At 54.7% G+C, this 27,655-nt stretch overlaps 1 long non-coding RNA gene across 4 annotated transcripts; it reads left to right on the forward strand.

Moving 5' to 3' along the window:
* Window positions 1-31: 31 nt before the first annotated feature.
* Window positions 32-16,766, forward strand: LOC135229109 (uncharacterized). 4 transcript variants are annotated; one of them, XR_010319895.1, is made up of 4 exons: window positions 32-2,045; window positions 4,661-10,244; window positions 12,860-12,977; window positions 15,593-16,766. It is a non-coding gene; the product is annotated as an uncharacterized LOC135229109 (long non-coding RNA). The 4 variants fall into 4 exon arrangements; XR_010319894.1 differs by having other exon boundaries at window positions 4,661-7,511; window positions 10,127-12,977; XR_010319896.1 differs by having other exon boundaries at window positions 4,661-4,778; window positions 7,394-12,977.
* Window positions 16,767-27,655: the final 10,889 nt, after the last annotated feature.

Below are 27,655 nucleotides of genomic sequence, written 5' to 3' on the forward strand. Positions count from 1 at the left end.
CCTACCCGGCCTGCTGACCCTCACTCAGACCTCTGTGTTGATCAAAATGAATGTCCGCCAGTGGCCAGGTGTCAGCATCTGGGATAAAGGATTCGGGACCTTGCCTGAGGCAGAAGGCAGCCTAGGTCTGCCGGTCCCTGGAAGTCTAGTGAGTTGTGACGCTGCTGCCAGTGACAAATGGTGACTCCCACACTCACATATCCCCTGGTGGCAGAATGATAGCGATGGGTGGAGAAACATGGCTCCTGAGCACACGTTGAATGGGGCACCGGCCGAAGGCCAGGGCCAGGAGTGGACGTCGTGGAGCTGAATGGCGAGCCAGTGAAGGGCCCAAGGATTTCTCCTGTATGTGGCAAACAGGTCATCCGTGTCCCCACGTCCATAAACCATTGGACTGCCGGGGCCCAGGCTGCCAGGATTTCGGCCTTGCCTTCGGAGCCCGGCCACATACGCAGCCTTGCACCGGGGGCGGGGACATGTAGACAGCAAAAATTTGGAAAATGGCAGTGTCTCCTCGATTTCCCCGGCATCGGCCTATCTGAGCGGCATGCTTTGTTTCCGAGTAGGATAAGGCACTGACGGAGAAAGGCAGGATTATGTGTGCAGGAAAGGTGTGTGCTGAGAGGGTGACGACGTTGAGACCAGGTTGGGATCTTTAGTCCCAGGAAAGGCCCCTGGCAGGTGTGGGTGAATGTTCTCTGCCCATCCGAGTTGGCGGGGGGAGGTTTTCAGCAAACAAAGCAGCAGCGGGATTATTCGTCGCCGGAGAGGTTGCATCTGCCCACAAGCTCCACCTGGCCAGGGACCGCCCCTACTGTATTGCCCATGTCAATCAACAGAAGCTAAGACCTTCCAGAGAGACTACCTGCTATTGTCTAGCCACGGGGAAGCGGTCCAGCCAGAAGCCTCCCCCGTTTCATCTCCAGGCTCTCTGTCAGGCCCCTCATACTTGTGATGTGTCTCAGGGGTAGAAGGAAGAGATTCCTCTGAATGAACACATCCAGAGAGGGGCCATAGATGCTGAGGAAGGGCACCTTGCCTACTGACATCCTAGCGTAAGTGGTAAAGAGGTACCTGCCTGCTGTCCCAGTGTGTCGAACGTGTCCGCATCAGGGATTGGCTACTGTGAAGTTATTCCCTGGTGCCCTCGATTTTGTGGCCAAAGACACAAGGGCCTGTTGTGTGTCCATGGGTACCATGGAGGGCTCTGCAGAACTGGCCGGTTAGGCTGGACTTCTCCTATTGGCTCAGTGTTTGTGACCCGTCCCCGTCAGAAGTTCCGGCCAGCCTTCCGGTGGCTGTCTCCATGGTGATTGGGGAAGAAGCCTTAGGCCCCGCACTCAGCCTTCACCTGGCCTACGTGGCCTCTTTACCCTCATCTGGACCGCCGTGTGGATGCAAGAAAGGATGTCGGCCAGTGACCACGTGTCCTCATTTCCTTTGAAGGATTTCGCTCCTTGCCCGGGCAGAAGACAGCCAAGGTCAGCCTGAGCCTAAACACCTAGTGACCTGTGACACTGCAGCTAGTGATAGATGTAGATTTCCACGCTCAGGTATCCGCAGGTGGCGGATTGAGAGTGGTCGGAGGAGAAGTGTAACTAGAGATCACGCACTCACGAGGGCACGGGTCAAAGGTCTCGGAAAATAGCTGAGGTCGTGGAGCCCTAGCGGAGCCAGTCTAGGGCACAGGCCTCCGTCCTGTACTTGGCAAATAGGTGGCACCATCTGCAGAGTATGCCGCCATCCGCAGACTCTGGACTGCTGGGGCCCTGGACGCCCGGATTTCGGCCTTGTCTTTGGAGAAGTGACGCGCATGCAGTGTGCCACCGGGGGCTGTGGCCCAGCAGAAGCAAAATCTTGAAAATGCGGGCTTCATTTGACTTTGCCTGTGTTCTCCTTTGGCTGAGTGCCATCCTGTGTTTCCTAGCAGGAGAAGCATTCCTGGAGAGAGGCGGATTCCATGTGTGCCGGCAAAGTGTGTGCTGAGATGATGAGTCGCTGGAGACCAGGGTGGACTCTTCAGACCCAGGATAGGCCTCTGGCAGGTATGTGTCAATGTTTTCTGCCCATGGCACTCAGCCGGGTATTTGAATACAATGTTATCAGCGGAATTAGTAGTCTCCGGAGAGGCTGCCCCGTGTCAACAAGCTTCACCCGGCCAGGGTTCACCCGTGATGTAGCTCCCCAATCAATCACTACTCCCTAGTCCTTCCAGATAGACTACCAGATCTTCTCTGCCCTTGGGCAACCAGTACAGCCAGAGGCCTTCCCCCTTTGCCCTTTCGTCTCTAGACACTCTGTCAGGCACTCCAAGCTGTGAAGTGCCTGGGGGGGAGAAGGAAGAGATTTCAGAGAATGAACACATACAGAGAGAGAGAGAGACAGAGAGAGAGGCAGGAGATGCTGAGTGGGGATGTCTTGCGTACTGATATCCTGAGGAAAGTGGGAAAATTGGACCCTGGCCTGCTGTGCCAATGCCCTGAAGCAGTCCGCACCAGGGGCTCCCTTGTGCCTGCGTAGCCTTTCCCAGGGTGTGCTCAAATCCTGTGGCCACTAGGTGTCCTGGGTCACAATGGAGGGCCCTGTGTCATCTGCCTGGCGGGCTGGATCTCTGCCACTGGCTGAGCCTTGTCACCAGGCCCATGATAAGCTGCGCCTACTCTTCCGGTGGGGAGACTGTCTCCATGGTGATGGCAAAGAAGCCTTAGTCCCGCCCACCTGGCCTTCACTTCACCTACCCGGCCTGCTGACCCTCACTCAGACCTCTGTGTTGATCAAAATGAATGTCCGCCAGTGGCCAGGTGTCAGCATCTGGGATAAAGGATTCGGGACCTTGCCTGAGGCAGAAGGCAGCCTAGGTCTGCCGGTCCCTGGAAGTCTAGTGAGTTGTGACGCTGCTGCCAGTGACAAATGGTGACTCCCACACTCACATATCCCCTGGTGGCAGAATGATAGCGATGGGTGGAGAAACATGGCTCCTGAGCACACGTTGAATGGGGCACCGGCCGAAGGCCAGGGCCAGGAGTGGACGTCGTGGAGCTGAATGGCGAGCCAGTGAAGGGCCCAAGGATTTCTCCTGTATGTGGCAAACAGGTCATCCGTGTCCCCACGTCCATAAACCATTGGACTGCCGGGGCCCAGGCTGCCAGGATTTCGGCCTTGCCTTCGGAGCCCGGCCACATACGCAGCCTTGCACCGGGGGCGGGGACATGTAGACAGGAAAAATTTGGAAAATGGCAGTGTCTCCTCGATTTCCCCGGCATCGGCCTTTTTGAGCGGCATGCTTTGTTTCCGAGTAGGATAAGGCACTGACGGAGAAAGGCAGGATTATGTGTGCAGGAAAGGTGTGTGCTGAGAGGGTGACGACGTTGAGACCAGGTTGGGATCTTTAGTCCCAGGAAAGGCCCCTGGCAGGTGTGGGTGAATGTTCTCTGCCCATCCGAGTTGGCGGGGGGAGGTTTTCAGCAAACAAAGCAGCAGCGGGATTATTCGTCGCCGGAGAGGTTGCATCTGCCCACAAGCTCCACCTGGCCAGGGACCGCCCCTACTGTATTGCCCATGTCAATCAACAGAAGCTAAGACCTTCCAGAGAGACTACCTGCTATTGTCTAGCCACGGGGAAGCGGTCCAGCCAGAAGCCTCCCCCGTTTCATCTCCAGGCTCTCTGTCAGGCCCCTCATACTTGTGATGTGTCTGAAGGGTAGAAGGAAGAGATTCCTCTGAATGAACACATCCAGAGAGGGGCCATAGATGCTGAGGAAGGGCACCTTGCCTACTGACATCCTAGCGTAAGTGGTAAAGAGGTACCTGCCTGCTGTCCCAGTGTGTCGAACGTGTCCGCATCAGGGATTGGCTACTGTGAAGTTATTCCCTGGTGCCCTCGATTTTGTGGCCAAAGACACAAGGGCCTGTTGTGTGTCCATGGGTACCATGGAGGGCTCTGCAGAACTGGCCGGTTAGGCTGGACTTCTCCTATTGGCTCAGTGTTTGTGACCCGTCCCCGTCAGAAGTTCCGGCCAGCCTTCCGGTGGCTGTCTCCATGGTGATTGGGGAAGAAGCCTTAGGCCCCGCACTCAGCCTTCACCTGGCCTACGTGGCCTCTTTACCCTCATCTGGACCGCCGTGTGGATGCAAGAAAGGATGTCGGCCAGTGACCACGTGTCCTCATTTCCTTTGAAGGATTTCGCTCCTTGCCCGGGCAGAAGACAGCCATGGTCAACCTGAGCCTAAACACCTAGTGACCTGTGACACTGCAGCTAGTGATAGATGTAGATTTCCACGCTCAGGTATCCGCAGGTGGCGGATTGAGAGTGGTCGGAGGAGAAGTGTAACTAGAGATCACGCACTCACGAGGGCACGGGTCAAAGGTCTCGGAAAATAGCTGAGGTCGTGGAGCCCTAGCGGAGCCAGTCTAGGGCACAGGCCTCCGTCCTGTACTTGGCAAATAGGTGGCACCATCTGCAGAGTATGCCGCCATCCGCAGACTCTGGACTGCTGGGGCCCTGGACGCCCGGATTTCAGCCTTGTCTTTGGAGAAGTGACGCGCATGCAGTGTGCCACCGGGGGCTGTGGCCCAGCAGAAGCAAAATCTTGAAAATGCGGGCTTCATTTGACTTTGCCTGTGTTCTCCTTTGGCTGAGTGCCATCCTGTGTTTCCTAGCAGGAGAAGCATTCCTGGAGAGAGGCGGATTCCATGTGTGCCGGCAAAGTGTGTGCTGAGATGATGAGTCGCTGGAGACCAGGGTGGACTCTTCAGACCCAGGATAGGCCTCTGGCAGGTATGTGTCAATGTTTTCTGCCCATGGCACTCAGCCGGGTATTTGAATACAATGTTATCAGCGGAATTAGTAGTCTCCGGAGAGGCTGCCCCGTGTCAACAAGCTTCACCCGGCCAGGGTTCACCCGTGATGTAGCTCCCCAATCAATCACTACTCCCTAGTCCTTCCAGATGGACTACCAGATCTTCTCTGCCCTTGGGCAACCAGTACAGCCAGAGGCCTTCCCCCTTTCCCCTTTCGTCTCTAGACACTCTGTCAGGCACTCCAAGCTGTGAAGTGCCTGGGGGGGAGAAGGAAGAGATTTCAGAGAATGAACACATACAGAGAGAGAGAGAGACAGAGAGAGAGGCAGGAGATGCTGAGTGGGGATGTCTTGCGTACTGATATCCTGAGGAAAGTGGGAAAATTGGACCCTGGCCTGCTGTGCCAATGCCCTGAAGCAGTCCGCACCAGGGTCTCCCTTGTGCCTGCCTAGCCTTTCCCAGGGTGTGCTCAAATCCTGTGGCCACTAGGTGTCCTGGGTCACAATGGAGGGCCCTGTGTCATCTGCCTGGCGGGCTGGATCTCTGCCATTGGCTGAGTCTTGTCACCAGGCCCATGATAAGCTGCGCCTACTCTTCCGGTGGGGAGACTGTCTCCATGGTGATGGCAAAGAAGCCTTAGTCCCGCCCACCTGGCCTTCACTTCACCTACCCGGCCTGCTGACCCTCACTCAGACCTCTGTGTTGATCAAAATGAATGTCCGCCAGTGGCCAGGTGTCAGCATCTGGGATAAAGGATTCGGGACCTTGCCTGAGGCAGAAGGCAGCCTAGGTCTGCCGGTCCCTGGAAGTCTAGTGAGTTGTGACGCTGCTGCCAGTGACAAATGGTGACTCCCACACTCACATATCCCCTGGTGGCAGAATGATAGCGATGGGTGGAGAAACATGGCTCCTGAGCACACGTTGAATGGGGCACCGGCCGAAGGCCAGGGCCAGGAGTGGACGTCGTGGAGCTGAATGGCGAGCCAGTGAAGGGCCCAAGGATTTCTCCTGTATGTGGCAAACAGGTCATCCGTGTCCCCACGTCCATAAACCATTGGACTGCCGGGGCCCAGGCTGCCAGGATTTCGGCCTTGCCTTCGGAGCCCGGCCACATACGCAGCCTTGCACCGGGGGCGGGGACATGTAGACAGCAAAAATTTGGAAAATGGCAGTGTCTCCTCGATTTCCCCGGCATCGGCCTATCTGAGCGGCATGCTTTGTTTCCGAGTAGGATAAGGCACTGACGGAGAAAGGCAGGATTATGTGTGCAGGAAAGGTGTGTGCTGAGAGGGTGACGACGTTGAGACCAGGTTGGGATCTTTAGTCCCAGGAAAGGCCCCTGGCAGGTGTGGGTGAATGTTCTCTGCCCATCTGAGTTGGCGGGGGGAGGTTTTCAGCAAACAAAGCAGCAGCGGGATTATTCGTCGCCGGAGAGGTTGCATCTGCCCACAAGCTCCACCTGGCCAGGGACCGCCCCTACTGTATTGCCCATGTCAATCAACAGAAGCTAAGACCTTCCAGAGAGACTACCTGCTATTGTCTAGCCACGGGGAAGCAGTCCAGCCAGAAGCCTCCCCCGTTTCATCTCCAGGCTCTCTGTCAGGCCCCTCATACTTGTGATGTGTCTCAGGGGTAGAAGGAAGAGATTCCTCTGAATGAACACATCCAGAGAGGGGCCATAGATGCTGAGGAAGGGCACCTTGCCTACTGACATCCTAGCGTAAGTGGTAAAGAGGTACCTGCCTGCTGTCCCAGTGTGTCGAACGTGTCCGCATCAGGGATTGGCTACTGTGAAGTTATTCCCTGGTGCCCTCGATTTTGTGGCCAAAGACACAAGGGCCTGTTGTGTGTCCATGGGTACCATGGAGGGCTCTGCAGAACTGGCCGGTTAGGCTGGACTTCTCCTATTGGCTCAGTGTTTGTGACCCGTCCCCGTCAGAAGTTCCGGTCAGCCTTCCGGTGGCTGTCTCCATGGTGATTGGGGAAGAAGCCTTAGGCCCCGCACTCAGCCTTCACCTGGCCTACGTGGCCTCTTTACCCTCATCTGGACCGCCGTGTGGATGCAAGAAAGGATGTCGGCCAGTGACCACGTGTCCTCATTTCCTTTGAAGGATTTCGCTCCTTGCCCGGGCAGAAGACAGCCAAGGTCAGCCTGAGCCTAAACACCTAGTGACCTGTGACACTGCAGCTAGTGATAGATGTAGATTTCCACGCTCAGGTATCCGCAGGTGGTGGATTGAGAGTGGTCGGAGGAGAAGTGTAACTAGAGATCACGCACTCACGAGGGCACGGGTCAAAGGTCTCGGAAAATAGCTGAGGTCGTGGAGCCCTAGCGGAGCCAGTCTAGGGCACAGGCCTCCGTCCTGTACTTGGCAAATAGGTGGCACCATCTGCAGAGTATGCCGCCATCCGCAGACTCTGGACTGCTGGGGCCCTGGACGCCCGGATTTCGGCCTTGTCTTTGGAGAAGTGACGCGCATGCAGTGTGCCACCGGGGGCTGTGGCCCAGCAGAAGCAAAATCTTGAAAATGCGGGCTTCATTTGACTTTGCCTGTGTTCTCCTTTGGCTGAGTGCCATCCTGTGTTTCCTAGCAGGAGAAGCATTCCTGGAGAGAGGCGGATTCCATGTGTGCCGGCAAAGTGTGTGCTGAGATGATGAGTCGCTGGAGACCAGGGTGGACTCTTCAGACCCAGGATAGGCCTCTGGCAGGTATGTGTCAATGTTTTCTGCCCATGGCACTCAGCCGGGTATTTGAATACAATGTTATCAGCGGAATTAGTAGTCTCCGGAGAGGCTGCCCCGTGTCAACAAGCTTCACCCGGCCAGGGTTCACCCGTGATGTAGCTCCCCAATCAATCACTACTCCCTAGTCCTTCCAGATAGACTACCAGATCTTCTCTGCCCTTGGGCAACCAGTACAGCCAGAGGCCTTCCCCCTTTGCCCTTTCGTCTCTAGACACTCTGTCAGGCACTCCAAGCTGTGAAGTGCCTGGGGGGGAGAAGGAAGAGATTTCAGAGAATGAACACATACAGAGAGAGAGAGAGACAGAGAGAGAGGCAGGAGATGCTGAGTGGGGATGTCTTGCGTACTGATATCCTGAGGAAAGTGGGAAAATTGGACCCTGGCCTGCTGTGCCAATGCCCTGAAGCAGTCCGCACCAGGGGCTCCCTTGTGCCTGCGTAGCCTTTCCCAGGGTGTGCTCAAATCCTGTGGCCACTAGGTGTCCTGGGTCACAATGGAGGGCCCTGTGTCATCTGCCTGGCGGGCTGGATCTCTGCCACTGGCTGAGCCTTGTCACCAGGCCCATGATAAGCTGCGCCTACTCTTCCGGTGGGGAGACTGTCTCCATGGTGATGGCAAAGAAGCCTTAGTCCCGCCCACCTGGCCTTCACTTCACCTACCCGGCCTGCTGACCCTCACTCAGACCTCTGTGTTGATCAAAATGAATGTCCGCCAGTGGCCAGGTGTCAGCATCTGGGATAAAGGATTCGGGACCTTGCCTGAGGCAGAAGGCAGCCTAGGTCTGCCGGTCCCTGGAAGTCTAGTGAGTTGTGACGCTGCTGCCAGTGACAAATGGTGACTCCCACACTCACATATCCCCTGGTGGCAGAATGATAGCGATGGGTGGAGAAACATGGCTCCTGAGCACACGTTGAATGGGGCACCGGCCGAAGGCCAGGGCCAGGAGTGGACGTCGTGGAGCTGAATGGCGAGCCAGTGAAGGGCCCAAGGATTTCTCCTGTATGTGGCAAACAGGTCATCCGTGTCCCCACGTCCATAAACCATTGGACTGCCGGGGCCCAGGCTGCCAGGATTTCGGCCTTGCCTTCGGAGCCCGGCCACATACGCAGCCTTGCACCGGGGGCGGGGACATGTAGACAGCAAAAATTTGGAAAATGGCAGTGTCTCCTCGATTTCCCCGGCATCGGCCTATCTGAGCGGCATGCTTTGTTTCCGAGTAGGATAAGGCACTGACGGAGAAAGGCAGGATTATGTGTGCAGGAAAGGTGTGTGCTGAGAGGGTGACGACGTTGAGACCAGGTTGGGATCTTTAGTCCCAGGAAAGGCCCCTGGCAGGTGTGGGTGAATGTTCTCTGCCCATCCGAGTTGGCGGGGGGAGGTTTTCAGCAAACAAAGCAGCAGCGGGATTATTCGTCGCCGGAGAGGTTGCATCTGCCCACAAGCTCCACCTGGCCAGGGACCGCCCCTACTGTATTGCCCATGTCAATCAACAGAAGCTAAGACCTTCCAGAGAGACTACCTGCTATTGTCTAGCCACGGGGAAGCGGTCCAGCCAGAAGCCTCCCCCGTTTCATCTCCAGGCTCTCTGTCAGGCCCCTCATACTTGTGATGTGTCTCAGGGGTAGAAGGAAGAGATTCCTCTGAATGAACACATCCAGAGAGGGGCCATAGATGCTGAGGAAGGGCACCTTGCCTACTGACATCCTAGCGTAAGTGGTAAAGAGGTACCTGCCTGCTGTCCCAGTGTGTCGAACGTGTCCGCATCAGGGATTGGCTACTGTGAAGTTATTCCCTGGTGCCCTCGATTTTGTGGCCAAAGACACAAGGGCCTGTTGTGTGTCCATGGGTACCATGGAGGGCTCTGCAGAACTGGCCGGTTAGGCTGGACTTCTCCTATTGGCTCAGTGTTTGTGACCCGTCCCCGTCAGAAGTTCCGGCCAGCCTTCCGGTGGCTGTCTCCATGGTGATTGGGGAAGAAGCCTTAGGCCCCGCACTCAGCCTTCACCTGGCCTACGTGGCCTCTTTACCCTCATCTGGACCGCCGTGTGGATGCAAGAAAGGATGTCGGCCAGTGACCACGTGTCCTCATTTCCTTTGAAGGATTTCGCTCCTTGCCCGGGCAGAAGACAGCCAAGGTCAGCCTGAGCCTAAACACCTAGTGACCTGTGACACTGCAGCTAGTGATAGATGTAGATTTCCACGCTCAGGTATCCGCAGGTGGCGGATTGAGAGTGGTCGGAGGAGAAGTGTAACTAGAGATCACGCACTCACGAGGGCACGGGTCAAAGGTCTCGGAAAATAGCTGAGGTCGTGGAGCCCTAGCGGAGCCAGTCTAGGGCACAGGCCTCCGTCCTGTACTTGGCAAATAGGTGGCACCATCTGCAGAGTATGCCGCCATCCGCAGACTCTGGACTGCTGGGGCCCTGGACGCCCGGATTTCGGCCTTGTCTTTGGAGAAGTGACGCGCATGCAGTGTGCCACCGGGGGCTGTGGCCCAGCAGAAGCAAAATCTTGAAAATGCGGGCTTCATTTGACTTTGCCTGTGTTCTCCTTTGGCTGAGTGCCATCCTGTGTTTCCTAGCAGGAGAAGCATTCCTGGAGAGAGGCGGATTCCATGTGTGCCGGCAAAGTGTGTGCTGAGATGATGAGTCGCTGGAGACCAGGGTGGACTCTTCAGACCCAGGATAGGCCTCTGGCAGGTATGTGTCAATGTTTTCTGCCCATGGCACTCAGCCGGGTATTTGAATACAATGTTATCAGCGGAATTAGTAGTCTCCGGAGAGGCTGCCCCGTGTCAACAAGCTTCACCCGGCCAGGGTTCACCCGTGATGTAGCTCCCCAATCAATCACTACTCCCTAGTCCTTCCAGATAGACTACCAGATCTTCTCTGCCCTTGGGCAACCAGTACAGCCAGAGGCCTTCCCCCTTTGCCCTTTCGTCTCTAGACACTCTGTCAGGCACTCCAAGCTGTGAAGTGCCTGGGGGGGAGAAGGAAGAGATTTCAGAGAATGAACACATACAGAGAGAGAGAGAGACAGAGAGAGAGGCAGGAGATGCTGAGTGGGGATGTCTTGCGTACTGATATCCTGAGGAAAGTGGGAAAATTGGACCCTGGCCTGCTGTGCCAATGCCCTGAAGCAGTCCGCACCAGGGGCTCCCTTGTGCCTGCCTAGCCTTTCCCAGGGTGTGCTCAAATCCTGTGGCCACTAGGTGTCCTGGGTCACAATGGAGGGCCCTGTGTCATCTGCCTGGCGGGCTGGATCTCTGCCACTGGCTGAGCCTTGTCACCAGGCCCATGATAAGCTGCGCCTACTCTTCCGGTGGGGAGACTGTCTCCATGGTGATGGCAAAGAAGCCTTAGTCCCGCCCACCTGGCCTTCACTTCACCTACCCGGCCTGCTGACCCTCACTCAGACCTCTGTGTTGATCAAAATGAATGTCCGCCAGTGGCCAGGTGTCAGCATCTGGGATAAAGGATTCGGGACCTTGCCTGAGGCAGAAGGCAGCCTAGGTCTGCCGGTCCCTGGAAGTCTAGTGAGTTGTGACGCTGCTGCCAGTGACAAATGGTGACTCCCACACTCACATATCCCCTGGTGGCAGAATGATAGCGATGGGTGGAGAAACATGGCTCCTGAGCACACGTTGAATGGGGCACCGGCCGAAGGCCAGGGCCAGGAGTGGACGTCGTGGAGCTGAATGGCGAGCCAGTGAAGGGCCCAAGGATTTCTCCTGTATGTGGCAAACAGGTCATCCGTGTCCCCACGTCCATAAACCATTGGACTGCCGGGGCCCAGGCTGCCAGGATTTCGGCCTTGCCTTCGGAGCCCGGCCACATACGCAGCCTTGCACCGGGGGCGGGGACATGTAGACAGGAAAAATTTGGAAAATGGCAGTGTCTCCTCGATTTCCCCGGCATCGGCCTATTTGAGCTGCATGCTTTGTTTCCTAGTAGGATAAGGCACTGAGGGAGAAAGGCAGGATTATGTGTGCAGGAAAGGTGTGTGCTGAGAGGGTGACGACGTTGAGACCAGGTTGGGATCTTTAGTCCCAGGAAAGGCCCCTGGCAGGTGTGGGTGAATGTTCTCTGCCCATCCGAGTTGGCGGGGGGAGGTTTTCAGCAAACAAAGCAGCAGCGGGATTATTCGTCGCCGGAGAGGTTGCATCTGCCCACAAGCTCCACCTGGCCAGGGACCGCCCCTACTGTATTGCCCATGTCAATCAACAGAAGCTAAGACCTTCCAGAGAGACTACCTGCTATTGTCTAGCCACGGGGAAGCGGTCCAGCCAGAAGCCTCCCCCGTTTCATCTCCAGGCTCTCTGTCAGGCCCCTCATACTTGTGATGTGTCTCAGGGGTAGAAGGAAGAGATTCCTCTGAATGAACACATCCAGAGAGGGGCCATAGATGCTGAGGAAGGGCACCTTGCCTACTGACATCCTAGCGTAAGTGGTAAAGAGGTACCTGCCTGCTGTCCCAGTGTGTTGAACGTGTCCACATCAGGGATTGGCTACTGTGAAGTTATTCCCTGGTGCCCTCGATTTTGTGGCCAAAGACACAAGGGCCTGTTGTGTGTCCATGGGTACCATGGAGGGCTCTGCAGAACTGGCCGGTTAGGCTGGACTTCTCCTATTGGCTCAGTGTTTGTGACCCGTCCCCGTCAGAAGTTCCGGTCAGCCTTCCGGTGGCTGTCTCCATGGTGATTGGGGAAGAAGCCTTAGGCCCCGCACTCAGCCTTCACCTGGCCTACGTGGCCTCTTTACCCTCATCTGGACCGCCGTGTGGATGCAAGAAAGGATGTCGGCCAGTGACCACGTGTCCTCATTTCCTTTGAAGGATTTCGCTCCTTGCCCGGGCAGAAGACAGCCAAGGTCAGCCTGAGCCTAAACACCTAGTGACCTGTGACACTGCAGCTAGTGATAGATGTAGATTTCCACGCTCAGGTATCCGCAGGTGGTGGATTGAGAGTGGTCGGAGGAGAAGTGTAACTAGAGATCACGCACTCACGAGGGCACGGGTCAAAGGTCTCGGAAAATAGCTGAGGTCGTGGAGCCCTAGCGGAGCCAGTCTAGGGCACAGGCCTCCGTCCTGTACTTGGCAAATAGGTGGCACCATCTGCAGAGTATGCCGCCATCCGCAGACTCTGGACTGCTGGGGCCCTGGACGCCCGGATTTCGGCCTTGTCTTTGGAGAAGTGACGCGCATGCAGTGTGCCACCGGGGGCTGTGGCCCAGCAGAAGCAAAATCTTGAAAATGCGGGCTTCATTTGACTTTGCCTGTGTTCTCCTTTGGCTGAGTGCCATCCTGTGTTTCCTAGCAGGAGAAGCATTCCTGGAGAGAGGCGGATTCCATGTGTGCCGGCAAAGTGTGTGCTGAGATGATGAGTCGCTGGAGACCAGGGTGGACTCTTCAGACCCAGGATAGGCCTCTGGCAGGTATGTGTCAATGTTTTCTGCCCATGGCACTCAGCCGGGTATTTGAATACAATGTTATCAGCGGAATTAGTAGTCTCCGGAGAGGCTGCCCCGTGTCAACAAGCTTCACCCGGCCAGGGTTCACCCGTGATGTAGCTCCCCAATCAATCACTACTCCCTAGTCCTTCCAGATAGACTACCAGATCTTCTCTGCCCTTGGGCAACCAGTACAGCCAGAGGCCTTCCCCCTTTGCCCTTTCGTCTCTAGACACTCTGTCAGGCACTCCAAGCTGTGAAGTGCCTGGGGGGGAGAAGGAAGAGATTTCAGAGAATGAACACATACAGAGAGAGAGAGAGACAGAGAGAGAGGCAGGAGATGCTGAGTGGGGATGTCTTGCGTACTGATATCCTGAGGAAAGTGGGAAAATTGGACCCTGGCCTGCTGTGCCAATGCCCTGAAGCAGTCCGCACCAGGGGCTCCCTTGTGCCTGCCTAGCCTTTCCCAGGGTGTGCTCAAATCCTGTGGCCACTAGGTGTCCTGGGTCACAATGGAGGGCCCTGTGTCATCTGCCTGGCGGGCTGGATCTCTGCCACTGGCTGAGCCTTGTCACCAGGCCCATGATAAGCTGCGCCTACTCTTCCGGTGGGGAGACTGTCTCCATGGTGATGGCAAAGAAGCCTTAGTCCCGCCCACCTGGCCTTCACTTCACCTACCCGGCCTGCTGACCCTCACTCAGACCTCTGTGTTGATCAAAATGAATGTCCGCCAGTGGCCAGGTGTCAGCATCTGGGATAAAGGATTCGGGACCTTGCCTGAGGCAGAAGGCAGCCTAGGTCTGCGGGTCCCTGGAAGTCTAGTGAGTTGTGACGCTGCTGCCAGTGACAAATGGTGACTCCCACACTCACATATCCCCTGGTGGCAGAATGATAGCGATGGGTGGAGAAACATGGCTCCTGAGCACACGTTGAATGGGGCACCGGCCGAAGGCCAGGGCCAGGAGTGGACGTCGTGGAGCTGAATGGCGAGCCAGTGAAGGGCCCAAGGATTTCTCCTGTATGTGGCAAACAGGTCATCCGTGTCCCCACGTCCATAAACCATTGGACTGCCGGGGCCCAGGCTGCCAGGATTTCGGCCTTGCCTTCGGAGCCCGGCCACATACGCAGCCTTGCACCGGGGGCGGGGACATGTAGACAGGAAAAATTTGGAAAATGGCAGTGTCTCCTCGATTTCCCCGGCATCGGCCTATTTGAGCTGCATGCTTTGTTTCCTAGTAGGATAAGGCACTGAGGGAGAAAGGCAGGATTATGTGTGCAGGAAAGGTGTGTGCTGAGAGGGTGACGACGTTGAGACCAGGTTGGGATCTTTAGTCCCAGGAAAGGCCCCTGGCAGGTGTGGGTGAATGTTCTCTGCCCATCCGAGTTGGCGGGGGGAGGTTTTCAGCAAACAAAGCAGCAGCGGGATTATTCGTCGCCGGAGAGGTTGCATCTGCCCACAAGCTCCACCTGGCCAGGGACCGCCCCTACTGTATTGCCCATGTCAATCAACAGAAGCTAAGACCTTCCAGAGAGACTACCTGCTATTGTCTAGCCACGGGGAAGCGGTCCAGCCAGAAGCCTCCCCCGTTTCATCTCCAGGCTCTCTGTCAGGCCCCTCATACTTGTGATGTGTCTCAGGGGTAGAAGGAAGAGATTCCTCTGAATGAACACATCCAGAGAGGGGCCATAGATGCTGAGGAAGGGCACCTTGCCTACTGACATCCTAGCGTAAGTGGTAAAGAGGTACCTGCCTGCTGTCCCAGTGTGTTGAACGTGTCCACATCAGGGATTGGCTACTGTGAAGTTATTCCCTGGTGCCCTCGATTTTGTGGCCAAAGACACAAGGGCCTGTTGTGTGTCCATGGGTACCATGGAGGGCTCTGCAGAACTGGCCGGTTAGGCTGGACTTCTCCTATTGGCTCAGTGTTTGTGACCCGTCCCCGTCAGAAGTTCCGGCCAGCCTTCCGGTGGCTGTCTCCATGGTGATTGGGGAAGAAGCCTTAGGCCCCGCACTCAGCCTTCACCTGGCCTACGTGGCCTCTTTACCCTCATCTGGACCGCCGTGTGGATGAAAGAAAGGATGTCGGCCAGTGACCACGTGTCCTCATTTCCTTTGAAGGATTTCGCTCCTTGCCCGGGCAGAAGACAGCCAAGGTCAGCCTGAGCCTAAGCACCTAGTGACCTGTGACACTGCAGCTAGTGATAGATGTAGATTTCCACGCTCAGGTATCCTCAGGTGGCGGATTGAGAGTGGTCGGAGGAGAAGTGTAACTAGAGATCACACACTCATGAGGGCACGGGTCAAAGGTCTCGGAAAATAGCTGAGGTCGTGGAGCCCTAGCGGAGCCAGTCTAGGGCACAGGCCTCCGTCCTGTACTTGGCAAATAGGTGGCACCATCTGCAGAGTATGCCGCCATCCGCAGACTCTGGACTGCTGGGGCCCTGGACGCCCGGATTTCGGCCTTGTCTTTGGAGAAGTGACGCGCATGCAGTGTGCCACCGGGGGCTGTGGCCCAGCAGAAGCAAAATCTTGAAAATGCGGGCTTCATTTGACTTTGCCTGTGTTCTCCTTTGGCTGAGTGCCATCCTGTGTTTCCTAGCAGGAGAAGCATTCCTGGAGAGAGGCGGATTCCATGTGTGCCGGCAAAGTGTGTCCTGAGATGATGAGTCGCTGGAGACCAGGGTGGACTCTTCAGACCCAGGATAGGCCTCTGGCAGGTATGTGTCAATGTTTTCTGCCCATGGCACTCAGCCGGGTATTTGAATACAATGTTATCAGCGGAATTAGTAGTCTCCGGAGAGGCTGCCCCGTGTCAACAAGCTTCACCCGGCCAGGGTTCACCCGTGATGTAGCTCCCCAATCAATCACTACTCCCTAGTCCTTCCAGATAGACTACCAGATCTTCTCTGCCCTTGGGCAACCAGTACAGCCAGAGGCCTTCCCCCTTTGCCCTTTCGTCTCTAGACACTCTGTCAGGCACTCCAAGCTGTGAAGTGCCTGGGGGGGAGAAGGAAGAGATTTCAGAGAATGAACACATACAGAGAGAGAGAGAGACAGAGAGAGAGGCAGGAGATGCTGAGTGGGGATGTCTTGCGTACTGATATCCTGAGGAAAGTGGGAAAATTGGACCCTGGCCTGCTGTGCCAATGCCCTGAAGCAGTCCGCACCAGGGGCTCCCTTGTGCCTGCCTAGCCTTTCCCAGGGTGTGCTCAAATCCTGTGGCCACTAGGTGTCCTGGGTCACAATGGAGGGCCCTGTGTCATCTGCCTGGCGGGCTGGATCTCTGCCATTGGCTGAGCCTTGTCACCAGGCCCATCATAAGCTGCGCCTACTCTTCCGGTGGGGAGACTGTCTCCATGGTGATGGCAAAGAAGCCTTAGTCCCGCCCACCTGGCCTTCACTTCACCTACCCGGCCTGCTGACCCTCACTCAGACCTCTGTGTTGATCAAAATGAATGTCCGCCAGTGGCCAGGGTTCTGCATCTGGGATAAAGGATTCGGGACCTTGCCTGAGGCAGAAGGCAGCCTAGGTCTGCCGGTCCCTGGAAGTCTAGTGAGTTGTGACGCTGCTGTCAGTGACAAATGGTGACTCCCACACTCACATATCCCCTGGTGGCAGAATGATAGCGATGGGTGGAGAAACATGGCTCCTGAGCACACGTTGAATGGGGCACCGGCCAAAGGCCAGGGCCAGGAGTGGACGTCGTGGAGCTGAATGGCGAGCCAGTGAAGGGCCCAAGGATTTCTCCTGTATGTGGCAAACAGGTCATCCGTGTCCCCACGTCCATAAACCATTGGACTGCCGGGGCCCAGGCTGCCAGGATTTCGGCCTTGCCTTCGGAGCCCGGCCACATACGCAGCCTTGCACCGGGGGCGGGGACATGTAGACAGGAAAAATTTGGAAAATGGCAGTGTCTCCTCGATTTCCCTGGCATCGGCCTATCTGAGCGGCATGCTTTGTTTCCTAGTAGGATAAGGCACTGACGGAGAAAGGCAGGATTATGTGTGCAGGAAAGGTGTGTGCTGAGAGGGTGACGACGTTGAGACCAGGTTGGGATCTTTAGTCCCAGGAAAGGCCCCTGGCAGGTGTGGGTGAATGTTCTCTGCCCATCCGAGTTGGCGGGGGGAGGTTTTCAGCAAACAAAGCAGCAGCGGGATTATTCGTCGCCGGAGAGGTTGCATCTGCCCACAAGCTCCACCTGGCCAGGGACCGCCCCTACTGTATTGCCCATGTCAATCAACAGAAGCTAAGACCTTCCAGAGAGACTACCTGCTATTGTCTAGCCACGGGGAAGCGGTCCAGCCAGAAGCCTCCCCCGTTTCATCTCCAGGCTCTCTGTCAGGCCCCTCATACTTGTGATGTGTCTCAGGGGTAGAAGGAAGAGATTCCTCTGAATGAACACATCCAGAGAGGGGCCATAGATGCTGGGGAAGGCGCCTTGCCTACTGATTGGGAAAGAAGCCTTAGGCCCCGCACTCAGCCTTCACCTAGCCTACGTGGCCTGTTTATCCTCTTCTTAGAGCGCTGTGTGGATTAAAGAAAGGATGTCGGCCAGTTACCACTTGTCCTCATTTCCTTTCAAGGATTAAGCTCCTTGCCTGGACAGAAGACAGCCAAGGTCAGCCTGAGCCTAGTCACCTAGTGACCTGTGACACTGTAGCCGGTGATCGATGTTGATTTCCACACTCAGGTATCCACAGGTGGCTTTTTGAGAGTGTTCGGAGGAGAAGTGTAACTAGAGATCACACACTCTCAAGGGCACGGGCCAAAGATCCCGGAAAATAGCTGAGGTCGTGGAGGTCTAGCGGAGCCAGTCCAGGGCCCAGGCCTCCCTCATGTAAGTTCAAAGAGGTTATCCCTATGCCCCCATGCACAGACTCTGGACTGCTGGTACCCTGGATGCCCTGATTTTGGCCTTGCCTTTGGAGAAGTGACGCATATGCAGTGTGCCACCGGAGGTTGCCTATTATTGCCTTCAGAAATCTCTTTTCGGGCCTGTTCTTGCTTGCATGTCTCTCCATTCACGCCTATTCTTGAATGCTGGACTCTCCGTTCGGGACTATTCTTACTGCCGAGCTCTCCGTTCGGACCTAATCTTGCCTGCGGGAGTCTCCTTTCGGGTGTCCTCTTCCACGCGAGGCTCCTCTCTTAGATCCTTTTGTGCTTACGGATCTCCTTTATTTGGTTCTGTTCTAGGCTGCGGAGCTTTGCTATTCGGGCCTGTTCGTGCGTGCATGGCCTCGCTACTTGGGCCAGAGCATATGTGCAGGGCTGCGCTACATGGTGTGTTCGTGCGTGCCTGGCTGTGCTACTCGGGCCTGTTCCTTAGTGTGGGGCTTCTCTATTCGGGCCTGTTCTTGCTGCGGAACTCTGTTCAGGCCTATTCTTGCCTGTGGGGCTCCTGTATTCAGGCCTATTGTGGCCTACGGGATTCTCCGTTCTTTGCTGTTCTGGCCTGCAGGACTATCCGTTCGGGCCTATTCTCGCCTGCGAGAGTCTCCGTTCGGACTATTCTGAACTGCGGGACTCTCTGTTCGGTCCTATTCTTGATAGCGGGACTCTACTCGGGCCTATCCTTGCTTGCGGGACTCTGTTAGAGCCTATGCTTGCCAGCAGGAATCTCCGTTCGGGCCTATTCTGGCCTGCGGGACTCTCCGTTCAGGCCTGTTCTCACCTGCGGGACTCGCCGTTCGGGTCTTTCCTCGTCTGCGGGACTCTCTGTTCAGGCCTTTCTGGCCATCGGGACTGTCCGATCAGGTCTATTCTTGCCTGCAGGGCTCTCCGTTCCGGCCTGTGCTGGCCTGCGGGATTCTCAGTTTGGGCCCATTCTCGCCTGCGGGATTCTCCGTTTGGGCCTATTCTGACCTGCAGAACTCTCCGTTCGGGCCTATTCTCACTTGCGGGACTCTCCGTTCGGGTCTTTCTGGACTGCGGGACTCTCTGGACGTTTTCTTGCCAGTGGGACTTTAAAAAAATTCTTGCCTACGGGGCTCATCTATTCGGGCCTATTCTTGCCTGAAGGAATCTCCATTCGGGCCTATTCTTGCCCGCGGTACTCTCTGTTCGATCCTATTCTTCCCTGCGTGACTCTCCGTTCGGACCTATTCTTGCCTACGGGACTCTGTTTGAGCCTCTTCTTGCCTGCATGGCTCCTCTACTCGGGCCTATTCTTACCTGCTGGTCTCTGCTCTTGCCTGTTCCTGCCTGCAGGACTGTCCGTACGGGCCTATTCTTGCCTGCGGGACTCTCCGTTTGAGCCTATTCTTGCCTGCGTTACTCTCCGTTCGGGTCTGTTCTTGCCTGCGGGACTCTGTTCGGGCCTCTTCTTTCCTGCGCGGCTCCTCTACTTGGGCCTATTGTTGCCTGCGGGACTCTCCCTTCGAGCCTATTCTTGCCTCCGGGAATCTCCGTTCGGGCGTCTTCTGGCCTGCGGGACTCTGTTCGGGTCTCTTCTTTCCTGCACGGCTCCTCTACTAGGGCCTATTCTCGCCTGCGGGACTTCCCTTCAGGCCTATTCTTGCCTGCGGTACTCTCCGTTTGGACCTAATCTTGCCTGCGGGAGTCTCCTTTCAGGTCTCCTCTTGCATGCGGGCCTACTCTATCTGGGCCTCTCGAGCTTATGCAGCTCCTTTATTTGGTCCTGTTCTAGCCTGCGGAGCTCTGCTATTCGGGCCTGTTCATGCGTGCGGGACTCCGCTACTCAAGCCTGATCGTGCTTGTGGGGCTCTGCTACTCGGGCGTGTTTGTGCGTGCGGGGCTTCGCTACTTGGGCATATTCTTGCCTGCGGGACTCTGTTCGATCCTATCCTTGCCTGCAGGAATCTCTGTTCAGGCCTAGGCTGGCCCGCGGGATTTTCAGTTTGGGCGTATTTTTGCCTGCGAGCCTTCCCTTCGGGCCTATTCGTGCCTGCGGGTCTCTCTGTTCGGGCCTATTCTGGCCTGCGGGACTCTGTTTGGGCCTATTCTTGCCTGCAGCAGTCTCTATTCAGGCCTATTTTTGCCTGCGGGACTCTCCGTTCGAGTCTATTCTTGCTTGCGGGACTCTGTTCGGGCCTATTGTTGCCTGTAGAAATTTCCGTTTGGGCCTGTTCTTGCCTGCGGGAATCTCCGTTCCAGCCTGTTCTTCCCTGTGATACTTTCCGATCTAACCTATTCTTGCCTGTGGGACTCTCCATTCGGGCCTAATCTTGCCTGGGGACTCTGTTTGGGCCTCTTCTTGCCTACATGGCTTCTCTTCTCGGGCCTATTTTTTCCAGCGGGACTCTATTCGGGCCTATTCTTTCCTCCGGGGCTCCTCTATTCGGGCTTATTCTTGCCTGCGGGACTCTGTTTGGGCCTATTCTTGCCTTCAGGAATCTCCATTTGGGCCTATTCTTGCCTGCGGGAGTATTTTGGGGCCTATTCTAGCTCTGGGAATCTCCATTCGGGTCTATTCTGGCCTGCGGGACTCTGTTCGGGCCTATGCTTGTCCTGTGGGAATCTCCGTTCAGGCCTATGCTGGCCTGCGGGATTCTCAGTTTTGGCGTATTTTCACCTGTGGGACTTGCTTCGGGCCTATTTTCACCTGCAGGTGTCTCCGTTCGGGACTATTCTTACCTGCGGAACTCTCCATTCGGACCTAATCTTGCCTGCGAGAGTCTCCTTCGGGTCACCTCTTGCATGCAGGGCTCCTCTCTTTGGGCCTTTTGTGCTTACGGAGCTCCGTTATTCGGTCCTGTTTTAGCCTGCGGAGCTCCACTATTTGGGCCTGATGATGCATGTGGGGCTCCGCTATTTGGGCCTGATCGTGCATGCGGGGCTTCCCTACTTGGGTCTGTTCGTGCGTGCGGGACTCTGTTTGTGCCTATGCTTGCGTGGAGGAATCTCCATTCGGGCCTATTCTTGCCTGCAGGACTCTCCATTCAGGCCTATCCTGGCCTGCGGGACTCCCTCTTCGGGTCTTTCTGGCCTGCGGGACTCTCCGTTCAGGTCTATCCTTGCCTGCAGGACTCTCTGTTCGGGCGTATGCTGGTCTGTGGGATTCTCAGTTTGGGAGTATTCTCACCAGCATGACTTCTTTTCGGGCCTATTCTTGCCTGTGGGACTCTGTACGTGCCTATTCTTGCCTGCAGGAATCTCCGTTCTGGCCTATTCTTGCCTAAGGGACACTCCGTTCGAGTCTATTCTTTCTGCGGGGCTCTCTGTTCGGGCCTATTCTCACCTGCGGGACTCTCCATTCGGGCCTATTCTTGCCTGCGGGACTCTTTTCGGGCCTCTTCTTGCTTGCATGGCTCCTCTACTTGGGCCTATTCTTCCTGCAGGACTCTGTTCGGACCTAATCTTGCCTCCGGGAGTCTCCGTTTGGGTCTATTCTGGCCTGCTGGACTCTGTTCGGGCCTATGCTTGACTGAGGGAATTTTCGTTTGGGTCTATTCTTACGTGTGGGACTCTGCATTCGGGCCGTTCAGTCCTTCGGGACTATCCGTTCGAGCCTATTCTTGCCTGTGGGACTCTATTCGGGCCAATTCTTGCCTGCAGGACTCTCCGTTTGGGCCTATTCTTGCCTGCGGGACTCTGTTCGGGCCTCTTCTTGCCTGCACGGTTCTTCTACTCAGGCCTATTCTTGCCTGCAGGACTCTGTTCGGGCCTATTCTTGCTCCAGGAATCTCCTTTTGGGCCTATTCTCGCCTGCGGGACTCTGTTATTGCCTATGATTTCCTGCGGGAATCTCCGTTCGGGCCTATTCTGGCCTGCAGGACTCTGTTCAGACCTATGCTTGCCTGCGGGAATGTTCGTTAAGGCCTATGCTGGCCTGCGGGATTCTCAGTTTGCGTGTATTCTCGCCTGAGGGACTTCCCTTCGGGCCTGTTCTCGCCTGCAGGACTCTCCGTTCGGGCCTATTCTTGCCAGCGGGGCTCTCTGTTCGGGCCTATTCTTACCTGTGGAACTCTCCGTTCGGACCTAATCTTACCTGCGGGAGTCTCCTTTCAGGTGTCCTCTTGCATGCGGGGCTCCTCTATTTGGGCCTTTTGTGCTTACGGAGCTCCGTTATTCGGTCCTGTTCTAGCCTGTGGAGCTCTGCTATTCGGGCCTGATCGTACATGCGGGGCGGTACTCAGGCCTGATCATGCATGCGAGGCTCCACTACTCAGGTCTGTTTGTGCGTGCGGGGCTCCGCTACTCAGGCCTATTCGTGCGTGTGGGGCTCCTCTATTCAGGCCTATTCTTGCCTGCGGGACTCTCCGTTCAGGCCTATTCTTGCCTGCGGGACTCTGTTCGGGCCTCTTCATGCTCCAGAATCTCTGTTGGGGCCTATTTTGGTCTTCGGGACTCTGTTCCGGTCGAGGTTTGCCTGCGGGAATCTCCGTTAGGGCCTATTTTGGCCTGCGGGACTCTGCATTCGGGCCTATTCTCGTCTGCGGGAGTATCCGTTAGGATTTCCTTGCCTGCGGGACACTCCGTTCTGGCTTATTCTTGCCAGCGGGACTCTATTCAGGACTCTTCTTGCCTGCATGGCTCCTCTACTCGGGTCTATTTTTGCCCGCGGGACTCTGTTCGTGCCTATTCTTGCCTGCAGGAATCTCCGTTCGGGCCTATCCTTGCCTGCGGGACTCTGTTCGGGCCTATTCTTGCCCACAGGAATCTATATTCCGGCCTATTTTTGCCTACGGGACTCTCCGTTCAAGTCTATTCTTGCCTGCGGGAATCTCTGTTCGGGCCTGTTCTGGCTTGTGGGACTCTGTACTTGCCTATTCTTGCCTGCAGGAATCTCCGTTCGGGCCTATTCTTGCCTGTGGGACTCTCTGTTCGAGCCTATTCTTGCCTGCAGGACTCTGTTCGGGTCTCTTCTTGCCTCCAGGAATCTCCGTTCCAGCGTATTCTGGCCTGCGGGACTCTGTTCCGGCCTGTGCTTGCCTGCAGGAATCTCCGTTCCAGCCTATTCTGGCTTGCGGGACTCTCCGGGCTTATTCTCGCCTGCGGGACTCTCCGTTTGAGCGTATTCTTGCCTGTGGGACTCTTTTTGGACCTCTTCTGGCCTGCACGGCTCCTCTACTTGGGCCTATTCTTGTCTGCGGGACTCTGTTTGGGCGTATTCTTGCCTCCGGGAATCTCCGTTCGGGCCTATTCTGGCCTGCAGGACTCTGTTCAGGCCTATGCTTGCCTGCGGGACTCTTTGTTCGGGCCTTTCTGGCCTTCGGCACTCTCTGTTCGGACCTATTCTTGTCTGCGGGCCTCTCCGTTTGGGGCTATTCTGGCCTGCGGGACTCTGTTATGGCTTCTTTTTGCCTGCACGGCTCCTCTACTCGGGCCTATTCTTGCCTGCGGGACTCTATTCGTGTCTATTCGTGTCTACGGGGTTCCTCTGTTCTGGCCTATTCTTGCCTGCGGGACTCTGTTCGGGTCTATTCTTGCCTGCAGGAATCTCCATTTGGGCCTGTTTTTGCCTACAGGACTCTCCGTTCGAGTCAATTCTTGCCTGCGGGACTCTCTTCAGGTCTTTTCTTGCATGCATGTCTCCTCTACTCAGGCGTATTCTTGCCTAGGGGACTCCATACGTGCCTATTCTTGCCTGCAGTAATCTCCGTTCGGGCCTGTTCTTGCCTGCGGGACTCTCCATTTGGGCCTATTCTTGCCTGTGGACTCTGTTCGGTCCTCTTCTTGCTTGCACGGCTCCTCTACTCGGGCCTATTCTTGACTGCGGGACTCTGTTCAGGCCTATTCTTGCTCCGGGAATCTCCGTTTGGGCCTATTTGGGCCTGCGGGACTCTGTTCGGACCTATGCTTGCCTGCAGGAATCTCCATTTGGGCCTGTTCTAGCCTGCGGGTCTCTCCATTCGGGACTCTTCTGGCCTGCGGGATTCTCAGTTTGGGAGTATTCTTACCTGCGTGACTTCTCTTCGGCCCTATTCTGGCTTGCGGGACTTTCCGTTCGGGCGTATTCTGACCTGCGTGACTCTCCATTCGGGCCTTTATAGCCTGCGGGGCTCTCTGTTGAGGTCTATTCTTGCCTGCAGGACTCTCTGTTCGGTCCTATGCTGGCCTGTGGGATTCTCAGTTTGGGAGTATTCTCGCCTACGTGAATTCTCTTCGGCCCTATTCTGGCCTGCGGGACTCTCCGTTCGGACCTATTCTCGCCTACCGGACTCTGTTCGGACCTCTTCTTGCCTGTACGGCTCCTCTACTCGTGCCTATTCTTGCCTTCAGGACTCTGTTTGGGCTTATTCTTGCCTGCGGGGCTCCTCTATTCGTGCCTATTCTGGCTGCGGAACTCTGTTCAGGCCTGTTCTTGCCTGCAGGGCTCCCCTTTTTGGGCCTATGCTTGCCTGCGGGTATCTCAGTTTGGGCCTATTCTGACCTGCGGGAGTCTCCTTTCAGGCAATTCTGGCCTGCAGGACTCTCCGTTCAGGTCTATTCTTGCCTGCAACACTCTCTGGGCCTATGCTGGCCTGTGGGATTCTCAGTTTGGGAGTATTCTCGCCAGCGTGACTTCTCTTCGGGTCTGTTCTGGACGGGGACTCTCCAAGGGGGGGGGGGCTGGGGGGGGGGGGGGGGCAGGGGGGGGGGGGGGGTATTCTGGCCTGCGGGACTCTCTGGCTTATTCTTGCCTGCGAGACTCTCCGTTTGGGCCTTTCTGGCCTGCGGGACTCTCTGTTCGGGCCTATTCTTGCGAGCAGAACTCTACTCGGCCCTCATCTTGCCTACAGGGTTCCTCTATTTGGGCCTATTCTTGCCTGCGGGACTCTCCGTTCGGGCCTATTATGGCCTGCCGGACTCTGTTCGGGCATATGCTTGCGTGCACGGCTTCTCTACTCAGGACTATTCTTGCCTCCGGCACTCTTTTTCGGGCCTATTCTTCCCTCCGGAAATCTCCGTTCGGGCCTGTTCTGGCATGCGGGACACTCCATTCGTACCTATTCTTGCCTGCTGGACTCTCTTCGGACCTAATCTTGCCTGAGGAATGCCCCTTTTCAGGCCTATTCTTGCATGCGGGACTCTGTTCAGGCCTATTCTTGCCTGCGGGGCTCCTCTATTCGGGCCTATTCTTGCTGCGGGACTCTCCGCTCGGGCCTTTTCTTACCTACGGGACTCTCTGTTTGGGCCTATTCTCGCCTGCGGGACTCTCCGTTCGGGCCTATCCTCACCTGCGGGACTCTGTTCTTTATTATTCTCAGCTGTGGGAGTCTCCTTTTGGGCCTCCTCTTTCCTGTGGGGGTCCTCTATTCGGTAGTGTTCATGCCTATGGAGCTCTGTTATTCAGGCCTTATCGAGCCTGCGGAGCTCCGATATTTGGGCCTGTTTGAGCGTACGTGGCTCCTCTACTCGGGCCTGTTCATGCATACGGGTCTTCAGTATTCGGTCCTGTTCGTGCTTGCAGGTCTCCGCTATTCGGTCCTATTCCCTGTGTGACTCTGGTTGGGCCTATTCTTGCCTGCGTGGCTCCTGTACTCGGGCCTATTCTTGCCTTCGGGTCTCTCTGTTCGGGCCTAATCTTGCCTCTGGATCTCCTCTTTTTGGGCCTATTATTGCCTATGGGACTGTGTTTGGCCTATTCTTGCCTGCGAGGCTCCTCTATTCGGTCCTATACTTCCTGCTGGACTCTGGGCCTATTCTTGCCTGCGGGAATCTCCGTTCGGGCCTATTCTTGCCTGCAGCGCACTCCAGGCCTATTCTTGCCTGCAGGATTCTCCGTTCGTGCCTCTTCTTGCCTGCGGGACTCTATTCGGGCCTATTGTTGCCTGCGGGGCTCCTCTATTAGGGCCTATTTTTGCCTGCGGGACTCTGGTCAGGCCTGTTCTTGCCTTCAGGACTCTCTGGGCGTATTCTTGCCTGCTGGACTCTCTTCGGGCCTAATCTTGCCTGCGGGGCTCCTCTATTCAGGCCTATTTTTGCCTGCTGGACTCTCTTCGGGCCTATCAGGCCTGGGGGACTCTTCGTTCTGGCCTATTCTCGCCTGCGGGGCTCTCCGTTTGGACCTATTCTTCCCTGCGGGACTCTCTGTTGGAGCCTATTCTTGCCTGCGATACTCTTCGGTCGGGCCTATTCTTCCCTGTGGAACTCTGTTCAGGCCTATTGTTGCCTGCGGGGCTCCTCTATTCTGGCCTATTCTTGCCTGCAGGAATCTCCATTCGGGCCTATTCTAGCCTGCGGGACCCTCCATCCGGGACTATTCTTACCTGCGGAATTCTCCATTCAGGCCTAATCTTGACTGCGGGAGTGTCCTTTTGGGTCTCGTCTTGCCTGCGGGGGTCCTCTATTCGGGCCTGTTCGTGCCTACGGAGCTCCGTTATTCGGGTTTGTTCGAGCCTGCGGAGCTCCGCTATCCGGGCCTGTTCGTGCGTGCCGGGCTCCACTATTCGGGCCTGTTCATGAATACAGAATGTAGAATATAGCATATAGAATATAGATTATACAATACAGAAAAATATACCCTATAGAAAAATAAAGAATATATAGAGCAGAAATTTGAATGTACAATATAGAATACAGAGTATGGAATATAGAACCTAGAATATGGAAAAATATAGAAATAGAATATAAACGAATATAGAACATAGAGGAATGTACAATTTAGAATGTAGAATATAGAATATAAAATACAGAATATAGAATATAGAAGAATTTAGGACATAGAATATAGAATATTGACTATAGAATAAAGAGGAATATAGTATATAGAAGAACATAGAAGATACAATAGAGAATATAAAAGAAAAAAGAATATAGGGTATAGAAGAACATGGAATATGGAAAATAGGAGAATGTAGAATATAATTATAGAAGAATATAAAATATTGAAATACAGAATATAGGAAAACAGCATAAATTTAGAATATAGAAGATATAGGATATAGAATGCAAAATATAGAAGAATAAAGAACATAGATGACAGACTACAGAATATAGAAGACAAGAAGTAGAAGAAAACAGAATATTGACAAATAGGGAATATACGGTACAGGACATACACTATTGAAGAATAGAGAATAAAGTAGAAGAATGTAGATTACAAAATATAGAAGAATATAGAATGTAGAATAGAGAATAGAATATTAGATTACAGAAGAGTATTAAAAATTTTTTTTATAGACTATAGAGATTAGAAGGTAGAATATACAGTAAAAAATATAGAATATAGAGGAGTATAGAATTCAGAAAAATTTAGAATATAAAATGTAGACTATAGAATATAGAAGAAAAAGGAATGTAGAATGGAGAAGGGACAACATAGAATATGGAATAGAGAATAGAGAAGAATAAACAATTTTGAAAAATTGAGACTATAGAAAGTAGACTGTAGAATATTGAATATAGAATTCAGAATGTACAATATAGAACATAGCAGAAAGAAGAATATAGATTATAACAGAAGAATATAGAATGTAGCATAAGAATGTAGAAGAGTATAGAATACAGAACAGAAAAATATAGAATGCAGAATATAGAATATGGAATATAGAATCTAGAATACAGAAGAATATAGGATATAAAAAATATAGAACATCAAATATGGAATATAGAATACAGAGTATGGAATAGAGAATATAGAAAAATATAGAATAGAGATAAATATAGACTATAGAAGAGTATGTACAAAGTAGAATGCAGAATTTTGAATATAAAATATAGAATAAAGAACATAGAATATGGAAGAATATAGAATATTCTGGAATATAGAATGTA

This window comes from Loxodonta africana, assembly GCF_030014295.1.
Source record: "Loxodonta africana isolate mLoxAfr1 chromosome 14 unlocalized genomic scaffold, mLoxAfr1.hap2 SUPER_14_unloc_2, whole genome shotgun sequence".
In the NCBI taxonomy this organism is placed as follows: domain Eukaryota; kingdom Metazoa; phylum Chordata; class Mammalia; order Proboscidea; family Elephantidae; genus Loxodonta; species Loxodonta africana.